Genomic DNA, 9,297 nt, shown 5'->3' on the forward strand with positions numbered 1-9,297 from the left:
AAAAAAAAAACCTTGAGGCATCATATTATCTGATTTCAAATTATACTACAAGGCTATAGTTACCAAAACAGCATGGTACTGGTATAAAAATAGGCATGTAGGCCAATGGGACAGAATAGAGAAGACAGAAATAAAGCGAAATACTTACAGCCAACTGATTTTCAACAAAGCATACAAAAATATAAATTGGGAAAAGGACACCCTATTCAATAAATAGTGCTGGCAAGCTGGCAAGCCACATGTAGAAGAATGAAACTTCATCCCTATCTCTCATATGATACAAAAATCAAACCAAGATAGATCAAAGACTTAAATTTAAGACCCAAAACCATAAAAATTCTGGAGGATAACATTGGAAAAACTCTTCTGGACATTGGCTTAGGGAAAGAATTCATGACTAAGACCTCAAAGAAAATACAACAAAAAAATAAATCTCAGTTAAACTAAAAAGCTTCTGCGCAGCAAAAGAAATAATCAGCAGGATAAACAGACATGCCACAGAGTGAGAGAAAACATTGACAAATTAGGCAACCAAGAAAAAACTAGTATCTAGAATTTACAAGGAATTCAAACCGTCAGCAATAAAAAAACAAAGTTCCATCAAAAAGTGGGCAAAGGACATGAATCGACATTTCTCAAAAGAAGGTAGACGAACAGCCAACAAATGTGAAAAAATGCTCAACATCACTAATCATCAAGGAAATGCAAATTAAAACCACAGTGAGATACCACCTTACTCCTGTAAGAATGACCATAATTAAAAAGTAAAAAAGCGATAGAGGTTGGCATGGATGTGGTGAAGAAGGAATGCTTTTACATTGCTGGTGGTAATGTAAACGAGTGCAGTCTCTAGGGAAAACAGCATGGAGATTCCTTAAATAAAAGTAGGCTGTAGTCCCAGCTGCTCGGGAGGTTAAGGCAGGAGAATCACTTGAACCCAGGAGGCAGAGGTTGCAGTGAGACAAGATCGTGCCCCTGCACTCCAGCCTGGGCAACAGAGCGAGATTCTCTCTAGAAAGAAAAAAAGAAAAATAGAACTATCATTTGATCCAGCAGTCCCATTACTTGGTATCTACCCAAAGGAAAAGAAGTCATTATTTGAAAAAGACACATGCACATACATGTTTGGAGCAGCACAATTCACAATCACAAAAATATGGAATCAACGTAAGTGCCCATTGAACAAGTGGATAAATAAAACGTTATATATATACATATCATCATAGAATACTACTCAGCCATAAAAAGAAACAAAATAATATATTTTCCAGCAACTTGGATGGAGCTGGGGGCCATTATTCTAAGTAAAGTAATTCAGAAATGGAAAATCAAATATTATATGTTCTCACTTACAAGTGGGAGCTAAGCTATGAAGATACAAAGGCATGATGATATAATGGACTTTGGGGACCTGTGGAGGAGGGTTAGGAGGAGGGTGAGGGATAAAAGGCTACATATTGGGTCGTGTATACACTGCTTGAGTGACAGGTGCACTAAAATCTTAGAAATCGCTACTAAACAACTTATCCATGTAACAAAAGCAACCTGTACCCCCAAAACTATTGAAATAAAAAAAACCAAGGATGGCTAGTTTCATTTGAGATGTGCTATAGATGATTTGGCTTCTGAAGACTCTGTATGAAAGAATAGATATAAAATATTTCTTTAATAATTTAAAAAACATTGAATATATTTTGAAATGTTAACATTTTAGATATATTGGGTTAAAAATAAAGTATATTATGAAATTTATTTCACCTTTTTCAGTTTTTAAAATGTGGGTACTAAAAATTTTTTTAAATTATAAATTATGTATGTGGCTAATATACTGCTGTCAGACAGTATTGCCTTAGAATACAGTGTAGTAATTTCTCTTTTTACCTAATTAGTAAGAATGGTAGTCCTCTCCTGCCCCAATTTTTATTCTTGTATTAGACAAATCTTTAAAACTCACACTCAACATTCGGGGCTTGGATTCATTCCTTTATGCTGTGCACATAGGAAACAGAATGCTCTCCTTACCTCCTTTGGTCTATCTAACTCTCCAAGTCTTCCTTTAAGAGCAATTAGTTGCTAAAGTAGAAATCTGCTCTTACATTTTATTACAACTTAGATTTATAAACCTGTGATCAAATGTTCTGTGCATATAAATTATGCATTCTGAAGAAGGCATATGCCCTGGTTCCACAGTGTCCTGTAAGGCAGAACTTTCCAACAAGTGACCTCAGCAATGAGTTGCAGATTTGCAGCCTCCAGGAGTCCAGGAAGGGCCTAGGGTGGCTGACATCCTGGTTCAGTAACCTCTTGTTACAAGCAATATTCAGATGATCCATGTATGGATGGCCTGAAAGCACCCAAATATGAAGGAAGGCCTAATAATGCCGGCAGCCATCAGACAATCTGAATAGTCTTTCTTCCTGGGTAAGAAAGTGTTCTACACATGGTCATCTATTCAGGACTTAGGTTCAGATTGTGCTAGTTGTATTAGAAAAGCAGATCAGGTCTCCAACACCCAAAATCATGGCACACAGCCTTTAGTGGGAGGGTATTTTTGCAAGAACTCTTAGTAGACCTAGCTGTGACTAGCAGCCTCAATCTCTGTCTTCCTATATATGAATACTTATATCTATTTTTGATATGTATATTCTTCTAATAATGTTTAAGCTTCATCTTTGTCCATTATGTGCTACAGTAACAGAATAGCAGGGCTGGGTAATTTATAAAGAAAATAAATTTATTTGGCTCATGATTCTGGAGGCTGGGAAGTCCAAGGTTGAGGTGACGAATCTGGTGAGAGTCTTTTTGCTGCATCATAACATGGTGAAAGGCATCACATGGTGAGAGAGAGCAAGAGAGCAAGAGTTTGTTTTTATAACAAACACAATCTTCAAATAACTAATGCATCCCCTCAGTAATGACATTAATCCTTCTGCCCTTATGACCTAATCAACTCTCAAAGTTCCCACCTCTCAACACTGTTGCATTGGGGATTAAGTTTCCAACATATGAACTTTGAGGACACTTTCAAACCATAGTGAGATTCTTTTATGTTGACTGCTTTAGTAATGCATACTCATTCTGAGTCCTAGTTTGAAATATTTTATATAAAAAAGCTTAATTGGATTAAAAATGTTTTGCATTTAGAAATGCCAACAATACATTTATCAGTGAAAGACAAGAATGAGTTCTTCAAGCTGAAAAGCTAGTGTAAAGTTTAACTCAAGTGTCTCACTGGAAATTTGAAAATAATTCATTTGGAAGTATGATACAAATTTAACATTAAATATTTTCCCTTATGCTTTGTATTATTATAACTATACAATGTTAAGAGAATGTTATGCTTTTTTTTTCCAAAAGGAGTTTTATAGACACTCTTAAATCCCTCTGGTTTCTAGTGAGCCATGCAGATATTGTCATTTTCTCTATATGATATGACTAGAAAAGCATGGGGAAGCCCTGAAGCAAGGCATGTTTATTACTTGCCTTACATCTATAGTATCAGCTACTGATAACTGACGGACCAATATTGCTCATCTCACTTCATTTACTAATGAATTAAAACTGCTTTCTCCCATGAGAAATTACAAAATAACAAAGGAGCCAGTAAGTACCAAAAGCAATTTTAAGTAAGATATAGGAATAAGTATCTAGTATTATCTACTAACTGCTCCTCCCAGAACCCTGGCCCCTAGGAACGCTGGGATACTAGACTTTAGCATTTCCGTTTGATAGACAGTCACTCCTTTGCCTACCTCTCATTTCTCTTGTCTGCTCTTCTGCCACATGCTTATGTCTTCTCTTTTCAGTCTGGTATTTATTGCAGAGAGTCTCCAGTGTCTCTTTTTCAAATGCTTGAAAGAACTTTAATATAGAGAAACTTGCTTAGTTTATACAGAGTCCAGGAATGCATACTATTTGTGAAAAGCATAGTAAGCAAGAATATGTACAAGAGAACTTACAGTTCTAAAACTGTCCCCAGTGTCATACCCATTGCCCAGGTAATTTTCCCCAACCTTTATTTCTGATGATGATAAAACTTTATCTTAGCTGCTCAGGTTTCATCAACTGCAATTTATTCAACAATGGATATATAACCCCACAGGTGTAGAAAATATTTGAAACAACTTTAAAATAAACTTCTCATGAAGAATTCATGTTTTTTTTACTAGTTCTGTACTTAGCTCAGTTAAACAGTTTTTTTAAAAATATACTTCACCAATTTAAGGAGTGTAATGTTAAGAGAAACAAATTTTCTGATTGGAGAGTTGAGGCTAGAGTTTCATTTACTGGAACACTTCAACCAGAAGGTTGGGCCACTGTATCAACAAGGACTGGAGGACTAAGAGAGCCTTTCAAAATGTCTTTGGGAGCTTGATGCCTGTAGACAGATTGCTTTCATTTCTGCCATCACTCTAGTCCAAACCACATCATGTAGGACAACTGCAATATTGACCTAGCCTGTCTTCTTGCTTCTGTTCTTTTCGATGTATCGCCTATTTTTCACAGAATAGCCAGTTACAACATGCTGTTCTTCTCCTTAATGTGATACACAGTCTTATGTCATCAGTCCTGATCATCTTCTATTCTTGTCCCTGCTTCCTATGGTTCAGCCACATTGTGCTTCTTTCTCTTTCTCAACCACTCTTAGTTATGTGCAGACTTAGGACCTTTGCACTGGCTATTCTTATCATCTGTGTCAGATCTTTTCCATCTACCTTGATCTATACAAGGCTAGCTTTTTCATATTGATCATATGCCAGCTCAAATGTCACCTGACCATCCTATCCGCAATAGCACCCCTATGCAAAAACCCTCTCAGCCTCCTATTTCTGTTCTTTATTGCACTATAATATTCTATATTTATTTATATAAATGTGTGCATTTATGTGCATTTTCCCATAAAAACGGGAATGCTATCTCTTATTTCATTGTTGTATTTGCAGCATTACAGCAATGAGTAGCACTAATTGATGAATAATTCTTACAAAAAAACAAATAATGGTTCTAATATAGATCTAAAAACCAATGAGAAAATGATTTTCCATTGTAAGCATATGAGTTAAAGTAGCAAGATAACTGAAAATCTCTCTTTGGCAACTATTTACCTCATCTAATTCTTCCTCTCCTCTACCTCCCAGGCACTGGAGCTATTTTTGTATTAGGGAAAGTCTACCTTGGTAACACTTCAACCAAATCTTTGCTATAAAATATCTCATGGCCCAATAGTTTTTCTTCTTCTCCACTTAGAATAAAAATATCCATTTAATCAGTACCCATACTTTCCAGCAAAGGGGAAGGACAAAAGCATCTGATTAAACCTCACCCTTCATTGGCATGTCACATTTAAAAGAGAAACTTATTGATACAGATATTTTCCCTAATAGGAAAAATATTTGGATGGATATTTTTGAGTACTCCTGATTCCCACATGTCTTAGTCTTGAGTTAAAAGTAAAGGATTTAGGAATTTGGCATCTTGCATCTGAAAGATTGCCAAGATCTTGCTTAAAGCATACCAACCTACATTAATCCCTAATGAAAATATCATGCAATATTTCACTCTTCCTTTTAAATTAGTCGTGCATGCCTTACCAATCTTCCCTTCCTATAATGATTCTATTGGCAAGTTGGATCGTAAAACACATACACTATATTAAATAATCAGCTGATCAAAAGCAACATTGGTTGTATATTAACATTTTGTTCACATGCATTATGCCTATGCAACCTTGGCGTGTTTGTATCAGAATTCCACTAGCAGAGTTTTGCTTTTGATCTGTGAGCTATTAGAAGCACTGTTACTACAGATGAAAGGAGTTAGAAAGTTCTATATCATAACACAGTGCGATCAGTAATTCACAGAGCAGGTAATTTGCAATGACTTGCCAAGCCTTTGATTGCACAGGGTTTATGGCTATTAGCAGTTTCCCCTTTCAAATTTGTATGGTTCCATACTTCCTTTTTGACCTCTTTTTCATCATTTATAGTCCAATTTGGTAGTGAAAAAACATAACTGCTTGCTTAGCGCATGGCTGTCATTCAAACCCCGGTGACTTACTGAGCACTTTGACATTTGTGATGATGAAAAAAACATTAAGCAGGTGTACAGAACACTAACCAGGTTCCTGAAACAATGCTTTATGGGATTCACAATGTACCTCTTGGCTATAAAATTATTCAGACTTGATTTTCTCTATCAATTTAATCTCAATGTTCAAAATCTCATTCAAAGAAAGAGGCACAGTTTTCACTAAAACTGAACTTAAATAAAATTCCCAATAATAATATTAATATAAGATCTCATAGGAACAATTGGAAGGGCAGTGATTGCTTGCCACTAAAATAATATGAAAGTGGGGCTCATATGTCTGCTTTGAAGTCATGCAATTAGGGGTACTACTTGATACTGGACTATATAAAATTTAAGCTCTATAAAATGTCTTCAGTGAAAACTTACAGCTAAATGGCATGATTCAGCCCCTTAGCTGTCTGAGTTGTATGTACACCATGTGAAGTAACATCATATTATTTTGTGGAGGTTTTTCTTTGCACATTAAAATTGGTCATCTGTTGTACAGGTGTGCAGCACATCTTGGCGTGGGTTAGTCTGCCCTCATGTGCAGTTTGGAAGATGTGGAAACCTGCAAAATTCAACATAATCCAGGTCCCCAATTAGTGTTTGAGGAAGCATTCAAAGTTGGTACCACTGAGCACAGGGAACAACAAGCTTTCAGTGATTTCCTTGTTACCAGAATCCAAACCTGGTTACTGTTAGATGCTGCAGAATCCATCATTCAGGCTCAGAATCCTTTTCAATTTAAAGTGGCAAAAATGTTACAGACTCACACATACTTAACAAAATCAAGACTGTTTTCAGGATCATCCATTTCCCGTCATCATTACAGTATTACTGACAAAAAAAAAATACCTTTGTCAATAGTACAGGGCAGACAAACATTATACTTTTACCTTCTGGATATTTAACATAATCAGGAAATCATTTGAAAAATTTTAAACCTAGAATAGACAATTTTGAATCATTTTATGTTTGAAAGTGATGACTTCTAACAGAGAGCATAAAAGTTGCACCCATTTACATATAATGCAGAAATACTTTCTTGACATAGGAGTTCTGGAAGAGTAGTTGGAAATATAAGCTAAGTCGGAAGATATGACAATGGCAGCTTCATTTGTCCTTACCATCTTGTTTTTTTATTGTTACATTTTTATCTCCTTTCTATACATACCCATTTCATATTCAACACCATGAGCACTTACCATCTTCTTTCTCTGTGCCAAATGTGTGAGGCAAAGAGCAATGACATGAATGAGACTAAGACAGGAAGTTCAGTTTAAAAACAAGGCAATGGTGATGCTTTATGAGTTTTACAGTGATGGCAAGAAATTTTATATCTGCCGTGTCTCTCAGGCTGGTTGTAATTTCAGTGTAGAGTGGAGCTGTTCCTGAGAAATTATTGATCTTGACTTTTACTACGCCCGCAGTAAAGCAAAGGTAACAAATAATGTCATGCTTGAAGTTAGTGAAAAAATATTTGCAGTCATGGTTTAAGTTGGGACGAAACTTGGAAGCACTGAACCTAAACCCAAAAGCACCCTGACTTTTTTCAGTTTTACATCATGTTTTTATTTGTTTAGTTTTACTGATGAGATTTTTAGGTTAGTTAACTAGTACTACTTCTAGCCTATCTTGATATTTTACCAAGTCCTACCTAAAAACCCAGCCTTGTTTTGTGTACATGTGCTAACAACTATTTAGATGCAGCGCTCCTTATTTATTACAACCTTTGCCCGTGCTTTCATCTTTCAAAGACTTTGTGTGATCCTTTGGTATAGGTTATTTAGAAAAATGAATGAATTGACGAGGTATAACTTTGCAGGAAAAAGCATGAGTGTCTCATAAAAGAAGTGCAAATGTAAACCAAACAGAAGAGACAACAGAGTTTCTTTCTTTGTGTGTGTGTGTGTGTACAAAACTGTTGTATTACATTTCTTTTCTTTACAAGTTCATGCATCTTTGGCTACAATTATATATTTGTATTATAATGTGGGGTCTGAATGAATTCTTTCCAAAAGTGGAAATACCAAGGAAAATCATTTCAGTTTATGAAATTACACTTAGCAGGTTTATTTGTTCTCTCTCAACTTGAAACCCACAAGTTTTTATTAAGGCTATGGTTCATATTTCAAATAGCAAGAAATCTTCAGGTCTCTCCCTTTTCTTCCCCCTCAGAATAAATCTACAAAGCACCTGGATTTAGAAGAACAACATGGATATATTGCCCATTAACTCTGAAAACTAGCAAACACTTTCATAATAAAAATAAATAGCGTGTACTGTAATCGATGAGGAGGCAACATCCCACATTGTTTATTGATTCATAAGGTTAAGATTAAAGTGGGATTCTTGCCTGTGTTTATCAACAGCTTTTTTTTTTTTTTTTAAAGCAGTAAGTGAACCTGGAATCTCACAAACCAATCAATAAAGTTTAAAAGCTTCAGTGAATCTAACCCATAACAGGTCCTTGTTTGGAGAACACGCTCAAGAAACACATGTGCCTTTAAGAGGTCTTGAAAGACTTTACACTCATGGACCATTACCATTTCCAAACACCCTGCAGCATTACCAGCCCAACATATGCTGACTGTATATCACCGTGACCCTCTCACTAAAGCTCTTTTGACTGGAGTGCTTTTAATACCCACTTTCTCAGCTGAGCTCAGGAGTGATTTGTTTTACATGCCACATTAATCCTTTCCACATTTTCTGGATGAGGCAACCACAATTCCACTTGTGAGGTGTTTCTAAAACACAGTTATAGGAATAAAGCAGCAGGGTCCCAGACTTGACAACTTCCCTCTAGGCAGCTGACAAAGTGGGCTATCCTGCCTCGGTTTAACTCTTCAAACAAGCAATTGTGCCCAGCCACTAGGGTGGGCCAGCCTTCTAGGCTGGTAGGAGGCCCCTTTTATTGTAGGCAATTTACTCTCAATTAAAACGCTGTAGGAATCTTCATAGACCTAATGCTTTATTGATACTAATGCATATTAGTAAAATTAACATCAAGAATAAACTAAAAAGAGCAGTAGAACTAAAAATACATAAAACATAGCTCAGTAAAACCAAAGAAAGTTCTTCCATCAAACCTTCACAATAGTAGGAAGAGAGCTTTTTCTTACTTAATCCGTGGGCAATTAGCGTTCAAAGCACAGGTTTTTATTATGTGGTAATTTTACAGTTTTAACTTTAAAGGTAACTTCCGCCGCCCTCCCCCACCCC

The sequence above is a fragment of the Colobus angolensis genome, unplaced genomic scaffold (genome assembly GCF_000951035.1).
Source record: "Colobus angolensis palliatus isolate OR3802 unplaced genomic scaffold, Cang.pa_1.0 Scaffold104, whole genome shotgun sequence".
Lineage (NCBI taxonomy): Eukaryota > Metazoa > Chordata > Mammalia > Primates > Cercopithecidae > Colobus > Colobus angolensis.